Here is a 17,333-nt window from a genome sequence, read left to right as displayed (position 1 = left end):
TCGTAGGGTTAACACCATATATGAAATTTTGGTAAGACCCATCTCCGACAAAGTATCGTACGTTCCTTAAAAGGGTCTCAGAAACGTAGCAGTAATTTTTCCGGCAATGCTCCGACTTCGCGTTACGATACGTAATGGTACACGTGCAGTCCATCACATATAACTGTCATCAAACTATAATAACTGCTTCGAGAAACCGACACGCTCGCAACTAGGAGCGCTGACTGTGGTCTCCAAGGGCCCGCAACAGAGTTTATGACCTGTATGTATGAAAGCGTGCGCCGCAGATACATCTTGTGCACATATAAGACGGTTATCAAGTGAAGTTGCTCCTGCAGAATACAAAGGTCAGACAGAACTTATTATCTCCGCTGTGTGACGAATCGTGAAGCAGTAGATTTGAAAGTGACACGATATTCAAATTTACATCACATTCAAACAGTTAACTTCCGGACGTGGGTTTCTCATCACAACTTTACTAAATCCCTCTACAATCCTTAAAAGTCTGTAACACGAATTGTGAAATACAGCGTGTTCCACCTAAGGTGAGTATCGGGGGGGGGGGGGGGGGGGGGGGGGGGGCGTTAGTTAATTTTTCCAAGGAACCTCAAGGTGTAGAAACATAGGAATTGGAAGAGGCAGAGATCGTCTCTATCTCGTGATGCCCTTCTCTTTTTATCGATCATTTCAGAAATTTCCACAAATGTTCGATATTCCCTGTGAGGTCAAATGGATCGTCTAATGACACAAATTCAACAGAATAACTCACAAATTCTGATCCTTTTCCTTTGGTGTTTCTGCTGTTATATGCACTTTCAATTTTGCAGTGTGTAGCTAGAGCCAGGACAAATAAATACTGCTCATCACGTCGATTATGCGACCCCCAGTATCGACGGATAGCGTCGGTTAATTTTCCATTGGAAATAAAATAATTTTTTTAAACCGAGATTTTTCCTGTTCTTTCGATAGAGTGATCTCAGTTTAGTAAGGTGTGTATTTGTTTTATCGATATGTATTAACAGGGACAGTAACATGAAGAATAACCAGCACTCAAGAGTGACAGGACAAACGGTCACATTAAGAGTGTGAGATTATTATTTATCCTAACTAAATGTTATGTATCTATCATTTTAGGGACAGTAGGGTAATTTACAAGAACGATTGCCGATCGAACGAGAGGGTTCCCAACGATAGGCCTATATATAGACTACATGACTCTGATGGCGCGGGTAATGGATACTGTTTACAGCGTTCGCTAGAGCAACGACAAAAGACAAAAATTTACTACGTTACCATTAATTACTAATGAAAGTAGTAACATTACTTACTTTACTCGCGAGACAAAATTCCTGATGTTGAAGAACGCTTTCTTCCATGGATCGGGTACACTCTTGCTTTGTCAGTCATAAATATCAGGTGAGTATCGGAGGGGGGGGGGGGGGGCGTTAGTTAATTTTTCCAAGGAACCTCAAGGTGTAGAAACATAGGAATTGGAAGAGGCAGAGATCGTCTCTATCTCGTGATGCCCTTCTCTTTTTATCGATGATTTCAGAAATTTCCACAAATGTTCGATATTCCCTGTGAGGTCAAATGGATCGTCTAATGACACAAATTCAACAGAATAACTCACAAATTCGCCAACGGTCTTGCCGCGGTGGTAACACCGATTCCCATCTGATCACCGAAGTTAAGCGCTGTCGGGCTTGGCTAGCGCTTAGATGGGTCACTGTCCAGGTCTGCCGAGTGCTGTTGGCCAAGCGAGGCGCACTTCAGACCTTGTGAGGCCAATTGAGGAGCTACTTGACTGATAAGTAGTAGCACACGGCGGTCGGCCGGTACCGTTGGGCCTTCAAGGAGTGTTCGGACGATGTTTGCTTTGTTTTTAGACTCACAACTTCATGCTGAAATCCTTGTTTCTTTAGGGTGTTGCATGACTTAAAATCTTTCATTATCATTTCCGTGTCTGAAATATAAAGCGCTTTGTCAGAGAGAAAAAGGTTTCTCCCCCTTGCATAAACTCGAACTAAAAACCACTTGCGAGATTCTCTTTCAGTTACGGCAGGTACTCCATTTTTCAACGGCCGTCCTCCCGGGTATTTCCTAATAGCTATACTTGATTCGTCTATTTCGACAACCTCGTTCTGTCCACTGATTGGAACACTCTCGTTTGGGAATATTACGTAATGACGTCTCGACAGAAACCGTGGTAGTCACATATGGTGTTCGTGGACAATTGTGTTTCAGAAGCTCTCTCTTGTAGGATATAGTCCCTTATCCAACAACAAACTAAAATGATGCTTTTATCCGTGGATAACCTACAGCTGTCAAGCGATGTGTTCTTTCTAGTAGATGTCCTCTTGTGACACTGAGCGCAGCACACTTGAAAAGGAAATTAGCATCCGCAGTTTTCTTGCGAATTTTCACCAATATGAGGCCATGACATCCTACGCAATTCCTGCTATCCCCATTTGAAAGCAATCCGAGGTCCCAACAAAATTTCAAGCAACTTTCCGCATTACATAACTGAGGAAGCAGCTATCGTCATGTGAGTCTATTGGATCTTGAAACTATAACGCTTTCGCTCATTGGTATTCCCAACCGGAATCCATAAATTATGTTCTCCTGGCAACATATTAAACATTTGTCATAATTCGCGCCATCTGAATCGTGTGGTCGAAATCGAGTGGCACGTTCGATATATATTTTTGGAAGAGCGAATTCGATAGGCAATCATTCTTGGAAGAATAATAATTTATGAAGAATCGAAACTTGTCACAAATAAAGCTTTCAGCCATTAAGGCCTTCGTCAACAATATACGTAGATACTCAACACACACAAACACACACACACACACACACACACATCCACACACACACGCGCGCGCGCGCGCAGGCAACTCACACACACGACTGCAGTCTCAAGCAACTGAAACCACACTGCAAGCAGCAGCACCACTACATGATGGGAGTGACGACTCGCTGGGGGGTAAGGAGGAGGCCTGGGAGAGAAAGGGGAGGGATAGTTGGTGGGGGTGGTGGATAGTGAGCTGCTGCAGGTTAGACAGAGATCAGGGGAGGGGTTGGATGGGACGGGGGGGGGGGGGGATGGAAAAGCAGAGAAGTAAAAACTGAGTGTGATGGTGGAATGATGGCTGTGTAGTGCTGGAATGGGAACAGGGAAGGCGTTGGATGGGCGAGAACAGTGACTAATGAAGGTTGAGGCCAGGAGGGTTTCGGGAATGTAGGATGTGTTATAAGGAGAGTTCCCACCTGCACAATTCAGAAAATCTGGTGTTGATGGGAAGGACCCATATGGCACAGACTGTAAAGCAGGCATTGAAATGAAGGACGTTATACTTGGCAGCGTTTTCAGAAACAGGGTGATTCACTTGTTCCTTGGCCACAGTTTGTCAGTGGCCATCCATGCCGGCAGACGGCAGACAAGTTGCTGGTTATCATGCCCACACACAACGCAGCACAGCGGTTGCAGCTTAGCTTGTAGACCACATGAGTGACCTGACTGGAGTGGGAGGATGTATGGAACAGGTATTGCATCAAGGTCTACTATAGGGGTATGAGCTATGATGTAAGGGGTTGGGAGCAGGAGCTGTGTAAGGAAGGACACGTATATCGTGCAAGTTCAGTGGACAGCGGAATACCACTGTGGGAGGGTGGAGAAGGATAGTGGGCAGGACATTTCTCGTCTTAGGGCACAACGAAAGGTAGTCGAAAGCCTGGCAGAGACTGTAATTCAGTTGCTTCAGTCCTGGGTGGTCTTGAGTTATGAGGGGAATGCACCTCTGTGGCTGGACGGTGGGACTTTGGGAGATTGGGGGAGACTCTGGCCACAGAGGAGCATTCCTCTTATAACTCAGTACCACCCAGGACTGGAGCAACTGAATTACATTCTCTGCCAGGGTTTTGACTACCTTTCATCATGCCCTGAGATGAGAAATGTCCTCCTCACTATCCTTACCATGTCTCCCACAGTGGTTTTCGACCGTCCACCGAACCTACGCAATATACTCGTCCATCCTTGCACAGCCCCTGCTTCCGACTCCTTACCTCATGGCTCATACCCCTGTAACAGACCTAGATGCAAGACCTATCCCATACACCCTCCCTTCAGAACCTACTCCAGTCTGGTCATGAACATCACCTATCCCATGAAAGGTAAGGCTACCTCTGATCTACAAGCTAAGCTGCAACCACTGCAGTGCATTCTATGTGGGCATGACAACCAAGAAGCTGCCTCTCTGCATAACTGTGGCCAAGAAACAAGAGGACAGCCTGTTGCTGAACACGCTGCCAAACATGACATCCTTCATTTCAATGCCTGCTTCACAGCCTGTGCCTATGGATCCTTCCCACCAGCACCAGCTTTTCTGAATTGCACAGGTGGGAACTCTCCCTGCGACACATCCTACGTTCCCGTAAGCCTCCTGGCCTCAATCTTCGTTAGTCGCGGTCCTGACCCATCCAGCCCCTTCCCTGCTCCCATTCCAGCACTACTCAGCCGTCATTCCACCATCACACTCAGTCTTTTACTTCTGCCCTTTTCCGCTACTTCAACCCCCTCCCCACGTCTCCCTTGCCCTTTGTTTAATCCGCAGCACTTCACTGTCTGCCCCACCCAGGCACCACTCTCTTCATGCACTGGTGCTGCTGCTCGCTGTGTGGTTTCAATTGCCTGAGACTGCAGTCGTGTGTGTGAGTTGAGTTTGCGTGTGTGTGTGTGTGTGTGTGTGTGTGTGTGTGTGTGTGTGTGTACATTTCCGCTATACTGTGAGTAGCAACTTTCCTTTTTATAATAATGTCACATATTCTGTCCTGATTTTTCCATTGTTTGATCGAAAGTTTTTTTTGTTGCTTAGCTAAAGCTGAGGCTCTGGATGGCATCTGATCTCGTTCAGGGGAGTCGTCTCCAAAACATCGAGTACCACTAAACTAGAGTAGTTAATAAATGATTTCTCCAACAGTACACGGTAAAACAGCGATTATTCAGTTGCGAAGAAATTATGATTTTCTCCAAGCGAGGCACGAACAGATAACTAAAATACGCAATGTCACAAGAGAACTATACTCTTCTTCTCAAAATTAAGCAAAATAAATTTTGATTAACTGAAAACTCGGAGAAATTAAAAATTCTTCCATTACCTCACACTGTGTATGTAATGTAGCTTTTGCTACCACTTTTTCATGTGGAGTAATGGCTACTTATGTCACTTAGAAGTGTATTTATTGCACTGCAGTCTATCATTCGCTGTGCTATGACGTTGCTGTCACGTACATATGCGTCCAGCAGACCACAGTTTCCTGCAGCTACGCAAACTGCGCCAACACGCGGTGTTTGCTGCTGGCAGCTCCCTGCCGCAAATGTATTTATGGTTTCCAGTACACAGCAAGGTGCACGCTTTTTGACTTCGTTAAGTAAACGTCCATGAGATATTGCACGTTTCTTGTATGCTGTTGTATTACTCTCTCTGCTCTTCACATTCTTCTTGAATAATGTTGCGTGCAAGAATGAACTGTTTTAATGTGCTCGAACGATCAACGGAAATTTGAACGAATGAGATAATTTTACTGAGAGCACTTAAATTCTCTGTAATATGAGTGACGCACTTCTAGACAAACTCCTAGAACTGGATAATGATTAGCAGACGATGTGATAATTGGAAAGGTATATTTACTCTTTCCAAGTCATAAGTTGAATTTTAGATTCGCATAGGCAAGAAGTGATTTTAGCACGCAGCCATATGCAAAAACCGGGCCCAATATTTGACAATTTCAGTTTACTAATCTGCTGAGCAAATTCTGAGAGTTTTGATATTAGGACTTTGTTATAGAAGTTTCACTTGAGTTGGAGTAGGCAAGTCTAAGAGAGCTCAGCATTGGGAGTATGAGTACAGCCAGCAGATATTATTAAAATTATTCCTGCATCTCTCAATAACAGCAACGCTACACTGGCGGCCTTTTTTTTTCAAATGAAATAAATGTAGGAAGATGGAACATAGTAGGAAAGCTAGAAAATCTGGGAAGGGAATTGCAAGGGTTCAGTTTAGGTGTTCGGGTGATCAGTGAAGTGAAATGGAAAGAAAGTAAGGATCTTTTTGCCAGATAAATATACGGTATTGTTGACAGCAGGCTAAAGTGATACAGCGGGGTATGGTTACCTTATATAGGAAATTTGGACAGATAATGAGGTACTGCGAACTGTTCGTGATAGGATTGCTCATCGGATTCGAAAGCATACCAACGGCTGCTGCTGTAGTTCAGGAAGGGATGCCAACGACGCAAGCGAACGATGAAGAGATTGAAAAAGTATATCAGGATACTGAAAGGGTCATTCAGCACGCAAAGGTAGATATAAATTTAATAATCGTGACGGACTGAAACGCTATTGTAGGGAAGGGTTTTGGGAGAATAAGGCCTTGGCTGTAGGAATGAGAGAGAGAGGAGAAAGATTAATTGAGTTCTGCATTAGTTTCAAATGGTAACAGCGAATACTCTGTTCTAGAATCACAAGAGGAGAAAGTACACTTGTAAAACCTAGAGACGCGAGAATATTTCCGCAAGATTACATCGGATATCGAAATCAGATACTTTATTGTAAAGCATACTCAGGAACATATCTAGACTTGGATCACAACTCATTATTGATGAATAGTAGATTGATGTTTGAGACAAATGTCCGGAAGAACCAGTTCGTAAGGAAGTGGAATATTGAAGCACTGGGGAATAAAGAGACGCATGTTCGATAAGGATGTTGGTACTACGAGAAAGAATACCAGAGTAGGTAGTTCTGTTGAAGAGGAATGGATCTACAGAGGGCAATCACAGATTTTGGACAGTCAGACACAGGTAAAACGACGAAAACTCTGGAGAAGCCTTGCGCTGCAGCAGAAATACTTGAGTTGATCCATGAAAGGAGTAAGTAATAAAATTTTCAGGGAAAGAAAAGAATAAAGTTTAGGAATGATATAAATAGGAAGTGTAGGGCAGGCAACACCAAATTTGTGCAAGAAAAATGAGAAAAAATCGGAAAAGAATTGATCGTCGGGAGGAATGGAAAGAACAGTCAAAACCACTTCGGTGAAATTAAAAGCAAGAGTGGTATCATCCAGACTGCAAGTGGAATTCCACCTTGAAACGCAGATTAAATAATGGTTAGGTGGAAAGAGTACACTGACGGCGTCTACGAAAATGTGGGGGGAGGGTGAGGGAGGGAGACAACTTGTCTGAAGTCTTGATAGCAGAAGATACTAAATCCATTAGGGAGACATAGCAGATGCAGTATTGGTTCAAATGGCTCTGAGCACTATGGGACTTAACATCTATGGTCATCAGTCCCCTAGAACTTAGAACTACTTAAACCTAACTAACCTAAGGACAGCACACAACACCCAGCCATCACGAGGCAGAGAAAATCCCTGACCCCGCCGGGAATCGAACCCGGGAACCCGGGCGTGGGAAGCGAGAACGCTACCGCACGACCACGACATGCGGGCGGATGCAGTATTAGACTGAGACTTTAAAAGAGCTGTGGAAGACATGAGAACAAGATAGCTTTCACCCGGAATTTCTAAAATCTTTGGGGGAAGTAGCAACGAAACTACTATTCGAGTTGGTGTGTAGAATATATGAAATTGGCAACGTACCATCAGACTTTCGGAAAAATATCATCTACGTAGTTCTGAAGATAGGAAGGACAGATAAGTGCTAAACCTATCGCACAGTTAGCTGAACATCTCATGCACCCAAGCTGTTGACAACTATATTACACTTAGGAATCCAACAGGTAACTGAGGATCTGTTAGATAACGATCAGTTTGGTTTCTGGAAAGATAAAGGCACCAGAGAGGCTGTTATGATGTAGGATCTGATAATGACTGAAAGAAATTCAACACACAAGTGGTGTGGCGGTGTATTTCTGGCTCGTGCAACACCTCTCAGCACATTTTTATCTGTGGCCTCGCATAACAGCTGAGATAATTGTGCATGCTACACTCCGCTCACAGCAGCAGCAGCTCCTCTTTATCTCCAAGCCTATTCCAGGAATCGCGACGTCCAGCCGCGTACCAAGGACATGAAGGAGAGCCTTATCCCTTCCCATGCACACGACCAATTTTGTAGTAGTCTCCAGATTGGCAATACCACTTTCTTTAGACAAGGAAAACAAGAAGAGTTTCTTGCACTCACGTGTCTGGATACTTCATAAAATCTATACTGAGGTGGCGAAAGTCATGGAATAGTGACATGCAGGGATACAGATGGCGGTGGTATCGCTTACACATGGTATAAAAGGCTTGTGCATTGGCAGAGTTCTCATTTGTGAGCAGGTGATTCGTTTGAAAAAACTTCTAACGTGATTGTGGCCACACGACTGAAATGAACAGATTTTGTATGTAGAATGGTAGTTGGAATTAGACGCATGGAACATTCCGTTTTCGAAATCATTACAGAATTCAATATTCCAAAATCCACAGTGTCAAAAGCGTGCTGAGAATACCAAATTTCAGGGATTACCTGTCACCATGGACAACACAGTGGCTGGTGGCCTTCACTTAACGACCGAGAGCAGCAGAGTTTCCATAGTTGTCAGTGCTGACATCGAAGCAAAACTTTAGGACATAACCAAAGAAATCAATGTGGAACATGGGACGAACGTATTTGTTAAGACAGCACGGCGAAAATTGGTGTTAAAGGACTATAGCAATAGATGACCGATAAGAGTGCCTTTGCTAGCATCATTAAATTACTTGCAGCAACTCTCTTGGAGTCGTGACATATCGCTTGGACGCTTGACGACTGGAAAACCGTGGCCTTGCCAGATGAATCCTGATTTAAATTGGCAATAGCTGATGGTAAGCATAGAGTAAGGAACCGACCCCACGAAACCATGGACCCAAGTTGTCAACAAGGCACTGACCGTTCTGGGGGTGGCTCCACATGGAATGGACAGGGCCTTGTGGATGTCCAGCTACTTCGAGGCCACTTTCAGACATTCGTGGACATAATGTTCTCAAACGACATGGAATTTTTATCGATAACAATGTGCCATGTCACAGGGCCACAAATGATCGCGACTGGTTTGAAGAACATTCTGAACAATTCCAATGAACTGTCTGGCCACCCAACATGAATCCCATCCAAGATTTTTAGGACATAAACGAGAGATCAGTCAGTACACAAAGTCCTGCACCGCCAACATTTCCGTAATTATAGATTGCTATAAAGGCAGCATGTCTCTATGTATCTGCAGGGAACTTGTTCGTGTCGAGGTGCTGCAAAAGCAGGACAAAAGGAGGTCCGACAAGATGTTAGGAGGTATCCATGACATTAGTGATCATAGTGTACACGGTGGTTAACAATAACGTTGACAACTCCTGAACTTATGACTTAACAAATGTAATTTTACTCTGCAGTTGGAAGTCACCCACGTTAATCAGTCGACCCTAATTGTCTCATATACAGTGTAAGCCGACTTGTCGCTATATACATACGTGATGCCGTCTCTAAGAGAACATTACGTTCCACGTACGAAAATATTTATAGAACTACGAGGCAAGCTGGTTCCGTTAATGTAGATCTACTGTGTACTTTTATGAGACAGAATAACATATGATTCCCTCGTGTGTAGAAATTCACGCTGCTATGGCACATTGAAGTAAGCTGCCTGCCTCGGGAAAAATTACGGCTCTAGTTTCCCCTTGCTTTCGACCGTTCGCAGTACCAGCACATAAAGGCCGTTTTGGTTAATGTTACAAGGCCAGATCAGTCAATCATCGAGATTTTTGCCCCTGCAACTACTGAAAAGGTTTCTGCCCCTCTTCAGGAACAACTACTTGTATGATTATCAAGCTCTCAGATGGAAAACCAGTTCTAAGCAAAGAAGGGAAAGCAGAAAGGTGAACGGAGTATAGAGAAGGTCTATACAAGGGTGATATACTTGAGGTCCATATTATGTAAATGGAAGAGGACTAGATGAAGATGAAATGGGAGATTTGATGCTGCGTGAAGAGTTTGACAGAGGAAATATCTAAGTCGAAACAAGGCAAGACAACATTCCATTAGAACTACTGATACTGATAGCCTTGGGAGAGCCAGCCCTGACAAAACTCTACCATCTTGTGAGCAAAATGTATGAGACAGGCGAAATACACTCAAACCTCAAGAACAATGTAATAATTCGAATCCTAAAGAAAGCAGGTGTTGAAAGGTGTGAAAATTAAGAAACTAATATGTCACGGCTGCAAAATACAGTACTGACCATTAAAACTGCTACACCAAGAAGAAATGCAGATGATAAACGGGTAGTCATTGGACAAATATACTAGAACTGACATGTGATTACATTTTCACGCAATTTGGGTGCATAGATCCTGAGAAATCAATACCCAGAATAATCACCTGCGGCCGTAATAACGGCCTTGATACTCCTGGGAATTGAGTCAAACAGAGCTTGGATGGCGTGTACAAGTACAGCTGCCCATGCAGCTTCAACAGGATACCACAGTTCATCACGAGTAGTGACTGGCGTATTGTGACGAGCCAGTTGCTCGGCCACCATTGACCAGACGTTTTCAGTTGGTGAGAGATCTGGAGAATGTGCTGGCCAGAGCAGCAGTCAAATATTTTCTGTATCCAGAAAGGCCCGTACAGGACCTACAACATGCGGTCGTGCATTATCCTGCTAAAATGTAAGGTTTCCCAGGGATCGAATGAACGGTAGAGCCACGGGTCGTAACACATCTGAAGTGTAACGTCCACTGTTCAAAGTGCCGTCAATGCGAACAAGAGGTGACCAAGACGTGTAAACAATGGCACCCCATACCATCACGCCGGGTGATACGTCAGTATGGCAATGACGAATACACACTTCCAATGTGCGTTCATCGTGATGTCGCCAAAAACGGATGCGACCATCATGGTGCTGTAAATAGAACCTGGATTCATCCGAAAAAATGTTTAGCCATTCGTGCACCCAGGTTCGTCGATGAGTACACCATCGCAGGCGCTCCTGTCTGTGATGCAGCGTCAATGGTAACAGCAGCCGTGGTCTCCGAGCTGATAGTCCATGCTGCTGCAAACGTCGTCGAACTGTTCGTGCAGATGGTTGTTGTCTTGCAAACGTCCCCATCTGTTGACTCAGGGATCGAGACGTGGCTGCACGATCCGTTACAGCCATGCGGATAAGATACCTGTCATCTCGACTGCTAGTGATATGAGGCCGTTGTGATCTAGCACGGCGTTCCGCATTACCCTCCTGAACCCACCGATTCCATATTCTGTTAACAGTCATTGGATCTCGACCAACGCGAGCAGCAATGTCGTAATACGATAAACCGCAATCGCGATAGGCTACAATCCGACCTTTATCAAGGTCGGAAACGTGATGGTACGCAATTCTCCTCCTTACTTGAGGCATCAGAACAACGGTTCACCAGGCAACGCCGGTCAACTGTTGCTTGTGTATGAGAAATCGGTTGGAAACTTTCCTCATGTCAGCACGTTGTAGGTGTCGCCACCGGCGCCAACCTTGTGTGAATGCTCTGTAAAGCTAATCATTTGCATATCACAGCATCTTCTTCCTGTCGGTTAAATTTCGCACCTGTAGCACGTCATCTTCGTGATGTAGCAGTTTTAATGGTCAGTAGTGTACTAGCACGAATTCTTTACTGAAAAATGGAAAAACTGTTAGAAGCCGACCTCGGGGAAAATCAGTTTCGATTCCGTAGAAATGTTGGAACACGTAAGGCAATATTGACCCTACGACTTTTCTTAGAAGATAGATTAAGGAAAGGAAAACTTGCGTTTCTAGCATTTGTAGACATTGAGGAAGCTTTTGACAATGTTGCCTGGAATACTCTCATTCAAATTCTGAAGGAGGAGTCAAAAACAGGGAGCGAATGCCTATTTATAATTTGTACAGAAACCAGATGGCAATTATAAGAGTCAAGGAGCATGAAAGGAAAGCAGTGGTCGGGAAGGGAGTGAGACAGGGTTGTAGCCTATCCCTGATGTTATTCAGTCTGTATATTGAGCAAGCAATAAAGGAAACAAAAGAAAAACTCGGAGTAGAAAATAAAACCCATGGAGAAGAAATAAAAACATTGCGATTAGCGGAAGACATTGTAATTCTGTCAAAGACAGCAAAGGACCTGGAAGAGCAGTTGAACGGAATGGACAGTGTCTTGAAAGGAGGCTATGAGATCAACATCAACCAAAGAACTAGGATAATGGAATGTAGTTGAATTAAGTCGGGTGATGCTGAGGGAATTGGATTAGGAAACGAGACAATTAAAGTAGCAAAAGAGTTTTGCTACTTGGGGAGCAAAATAACTGATGATGGTCGAAGTAGAGAGGATATAAAATGTAGACGGGCAATGGTAAGGAAAGAGTTTCTGAAGAAGAGAAATTTGTTAATTTCAAATAAAGTTTAGGTGTCAAAAGGTATTTTCTGAAAGTGTTTGTGTGGAGTGTAGCCATGTGTGGAAGTGAAACATAGACGATAAATGGATTTAGACAAGAAGAGAATAGAAGCTTTTGAAATGTGGTACTACAGAAGAATTCTGAAGCTTACATGGGCATATCACGTAACTAATGAGGAAGTACTCAATAGAATTGGGGAGTAGAGGAATTTACGGCACAACTTGACTAGAAGAAGGGTTCGTTCGATAGGACATGCTCTGAGGCATCAAGGGATCACCAGTTTAGTATTGGAGGGCAGCGCGGAGCTTAAAAGTTGTAGAGGGAGGCCAAGAGATGAATACATTAAACAGATTCAGAAGGATGTAGGTTGAAGAATGTAATTGGAGATGAAGAAGCTTGCACAGGATAGAATAGCATGGAGAGCTGCATCAAGCCAGTCTCGGGACTGAAGACTACAACAACAACAACATTGGCATATTCCACAAGAACAGGCACTGAATAATAAGATAGTGGGGTAATTTATGTTCCGCGAATTGAATGTACAGAGAGACAAATTGCGAAGGACGGACTATGCTTCTGACAGTATTGTGGAGAAAAATGTTTCTCCTGTGTTTTAATACGGTATTTCTGCCATAGTCTGATTAGCTTATTATAGCAGCATGGAGACAGAATATACCACCTGTACGCTAGCAGAAAAACGGCAGAATCGTTGTTAAACACCACACAACGCCTGTTCTGTAAGTTATACTCAGCTGGCTCCAAATAGAAGCCTTTGACACAGAGAAGACTTATGCTCACGGTAAATACTGTTCAATGGTGTTTAATAGACTCTAGTAGGTATTTACAAAGGGTGAAAGCACATAATCCATCCTAGTTATAAGATTTCACTTTACCCTTTATTTGGATTTCGAATGCAGTGGTATTCTATTCCAATACAGAAGAGCTGCAAGTAAATTTATGGTGATAGCAACATAGTAACCGTTTACAAAGTGTAAGGCTGATGGAATACCAAGCGGCAACGGTAATTTGAAAGTAATTCATTGCAGCCTGGTGTGGTATTCCAATGGTGAGCCTCCCTGCATTCAAAAATAAAGTCAATCTATGTGTAGTGTTCTGCAGATTTTACACTGGTGTAATAAGCCTCTAAGCACGGTTAGTGTATTACTTATAGGAAAGAAAGTAAAACCGGAAATGTAGGATTTTGAAGTCATATAGAGTGTCGCTACGCCTTCTCCTACCTAGTTCCAGCAACTTTTCAGGATCGTACAATTACTACTCTCCCAGACACTTTGATCGTTGCCAATTCGAGACGTTCTAGTACATTTATCAGGGTAGCGAAAAAAACAGCTTAATATATTCTCAAACTTCATTAATTATTGCATGTACATTTACACACAGAAAATAACTCTTTCTTTATTTTCGTTTGGTGCAATCTTAATAACATACTTCTTAATTTTTAACTTAAAATTTAAACTTACAGTGGACTCTTCTCGTGCTTTCTTTAGACAGCAATTTTACAGGTACAAAGAAGGTATGTTCTCGAATTCTAATTCATATATAATTTTTTCCTGTAAACTATCTCTTGACTTTTTGATAATTATCTCTGTTCCTTCCAAGAGCTTTTTTAGGCTAGAGCATTCTGGGATTTTAATTTTACCTCTTATTACCTGCATAACACTTCCTTTGTAAAACTGTAAATCTTCCTGGGCGTAAGCTGCCAGCGTGTCTACTTCACATTCTCGTGGAACTTCCGTACGGAAATTTATGATTAAAATTTTTGCAAATGAGTTGTGATTAATTGTTGTTATTCCGTTGGTTTTGAGCTTGCAATGGTTGGAGATGCTAAATGCACAACATCCTGCCCAGCACATTTAGATACATTGTAACCATCCTTTTTAAGAAGACGCAAATGTGAATCGAGCTATATAAACAGATTTTTCGTGTGTTCTTTAATCTAGTAAACATTTTCAAATCCATCATGTTCGTCTAGGACTCCAACGTATCACCACTTACCAACGCTATTAAGAGTAAATGCAGATGTTTTATATTCTGCAGTCTTAGCCAGAATTCGCTACACACTGTGTTTAAAGCAATATGGTAGCCTCGCCAGTACATGTGCTGTAGCTCCTTCTTATTCCAACTGCCGTTTGTGTTATTCCTTTATGGCAGTTGTCTTCATAATATACCCCACTTTTCATTTTTTAGCTTCGGCCTCTCCCATTTCTAGTTCTCTTTTTTGTACACACACCACGGTAACTGCACTTCAAGGTGTAATTCCTGTGATGGGGAATGGTGAAGTCTGCGATACATTTTTCCTTTTTCTTAGGACCTGCGGAATAATATCGTTTGTGGGAACCACAAGTAATTCGGCGGGATGTATGTCTCACGGTAATGTGGAGAACAATGTCCTGCGTAGAGGGAAGCATGTTTTCCTTGGTGTAATAGAGCACTTCTGTTGAATACTTACGTCATAATTGTTGGGTCAGTGTTAGGAATGTCCATCTAGTTTGCTGGCAGATAATTAGAACCATGCGCAGACAGAATATCATTTATAAGCTTTCCTCTGTCTTTAGTGGCAAAAAGCGTTATCTGTACAAAAGTCAGTTTTCATGTCTTCTTATTTCGCCAGCAGACAAACGGCAGGACCTTTTTAAGCACAACAAAGCGGGTGCTTTGCAGGTTATAAGTTAATTGACGACACATGGGCAAGACTGGCACAGAGTACAGTGGAGCCCATCGTAAATACGGTTTGTTACATTTTAAGACACTCAGACAGGGTCAAACACACGATTTATTCTGTAGTTCTACATTGTGTCCTGTAGCCTGGTGATAACATGCCAAGGAGGACGTATAAATATCTCGTAGTCGCATGTCTGAACACGTTATAAAATCTGCAAGGCAGTTATCCATAAATTTATTCACGTCTGCGTTTCTGATATGACACATTAGTTTACTATAGATCTTAAAAGTCGAAGGTCATCCGCGTTAAACACTCGATCATAACCGTCTTGTCACTGTCCACAAAGTTTCCGTGGCAGTCTCTTTCAACGCAGAAGTCGTGGCTTGAAGTTATGTAGTCTCAGGTCTACATTTCATTAAAAATTCCGGCCAAATCCTGCGTTATGTCCAGAGCCAAAAGTTAACAATCGTCTACACAAAGCTGCTGCAATACTCCAGGTATCTCCTCCATTAAAACATCCGGTTTAACTCCACATTACATGGTATATTAACAGGAACTAGACATTGTATGTTCTCGATTTGGGTTCCAGTGCTTCCTTGGCAGTTCTTCCCAATGTTCCTCTTGTTATCATAGTGTCGTTCCCAAGTAGGAGAAAAGGTAGCTTCGCTTTGATACCATGTCACACAATGATGAACTTGTACAAGTAGGCCGGCCTTTGTGGCCGAGTGGTTCTAGGCGCTTTAGTCGGGAACCGCGCTGCTGCTACGGTCGCAGGTCTGAATCCTGTCTCGGGCATGGATGTGTGCTACTGTGGCGGTCCTATCGCTCTCCTCTTCTCTCCTCCATAGCCTTGTAGGTTAGTTAGGTTTACGTAGTTCTAAGTCTAGGGGACTGATGACCTTTACGTAGTCCTAAGTCTAGGGGACTGATGACCGCAGATGTTAAGTCCCATAGTGCTTAGAGTAATTTGATCCATTTGCACAATTCAACACATCTCCCGCTTTAAAGTTTCTGACCGTCGCTTTTCTAATTGCTTCTCACAGTACACTTGATCACAGATGTTAACAATTATAATGTTGTCGCAAAATAATTCTGTCGTGGGTGTAAGATTGCTTAAACTCTTCCTGCTAAGGAGCAAGCGATTTTAGTTTTAACTTAAGTTACCAATATTGGTGAAAAGATTGTACAGGTTCTCCAATAATAACCACAAACCAAATCTTTCGTCGGGTTCTCTCTACCTCCCTGCCAGCTGAGCAAATTGGAGGAAAACATGCTGATATTTTCCACTTCTACCCGGTTGTGAATATCAAGTCTCTTATCAAGTGATCTATCGCTCGTCCCTTCTACATTTGATTGTACTTCAGCGTAATTGTTAACCTTTAGCTTAAATGCTATGTGCGTGTGTGTGTGTGTGTGTGTGTTTGTGTGTGTGTGTGTGTGTGTGTGTGTGTGTGTGTGTGTGTCAGTTTTTCTCGCGTCCTTCAGACATCGGGTATCAGGCATCAGGCGTCGGGCATCGGGCATCAGGTGCTACTTTTCAGGTGTCGTATGTCAGGCGTCAGACAGTCAGTACACCCCTTCAGCCATAGATTCGAATCTAGAGATCCAGGTGTCATGTCCCGACTGAACAGCTGTGGCGGGGTGGGGAGGGAGGAGGGTGGCGGCCCTATCGCTCCCCTCTCCTCCCGTCCACAGCCATGCTGTGTGGCTGGATGTCATGATTCCTGTAATGGTCTTGGATATGAGGAGGTACTGATGCTGCTGTCAGTGAAATATGATGATGCGGTAAATAACAAGATTTGTAAATCCTCGAATGATGAGAGTAGCGTAGTATTCTAGAAAGAAAGGTATGGGCAGTATTCTCAACAAGCTGTGGAAACACACATTTCTACGTGGAACTATTCTGGGGTGGCAACAATGCTCGAAAAAGTTCACCACATGGCGACAAATTAATTGTTCTATTGTATGGAACTTACAGAGAACATGATACTGAATGTCGCACAATTATAGATTAAACTGAACGTTATGGCAGGGATCGAATTTTATCTGATTAAGAATAAACTTTTGGCGCATTTTGAACACCTATCATCGTATACAAAAAAAGAGAGTTTGAAAACATTCATTCACTCATCACTGTCAACAGCCGAACATGCCATAAAGCACAAAAGAATAATAATATGAAGACTAGTTAAACACCATGGGCTACGCCAATACCTAAAAC

At 43.1% G+C, this 17,333-nt stretch overlaps 1 pseudogene; it reads left to right on the top strand.

The window, feature by feature from the left end:
* The first annotated feature begins 1,636 nt into the window (after positions 1-1,636).
* Positions 1,637-1,755, top strand: LOC126482434 (5S ribosomal RNA; annotated as a pseudogene).
* Positions 1,756-17,333: the final 15,578 nt, after the last annotated feature.

This window comes from Schistocerca serialis, chromosome 5 (genome assembly GCF_023864345.2).
Source record: "Schistocerca serialis cubense isolate TAMUIC-IGC-003099 chromosome 5, iqSchSeri2.2, whole genome shotgun sequence".
NCBI classification, from domain to species: Eukaryota; Metazoa; Arthropoda; class Insecta; order Orthoptera; family Acrididae; genus Schistocerca; species Schistocerca serialis.
This window is presented reverse-complemented; position numbering and strand designations above follow the sequence as displayed.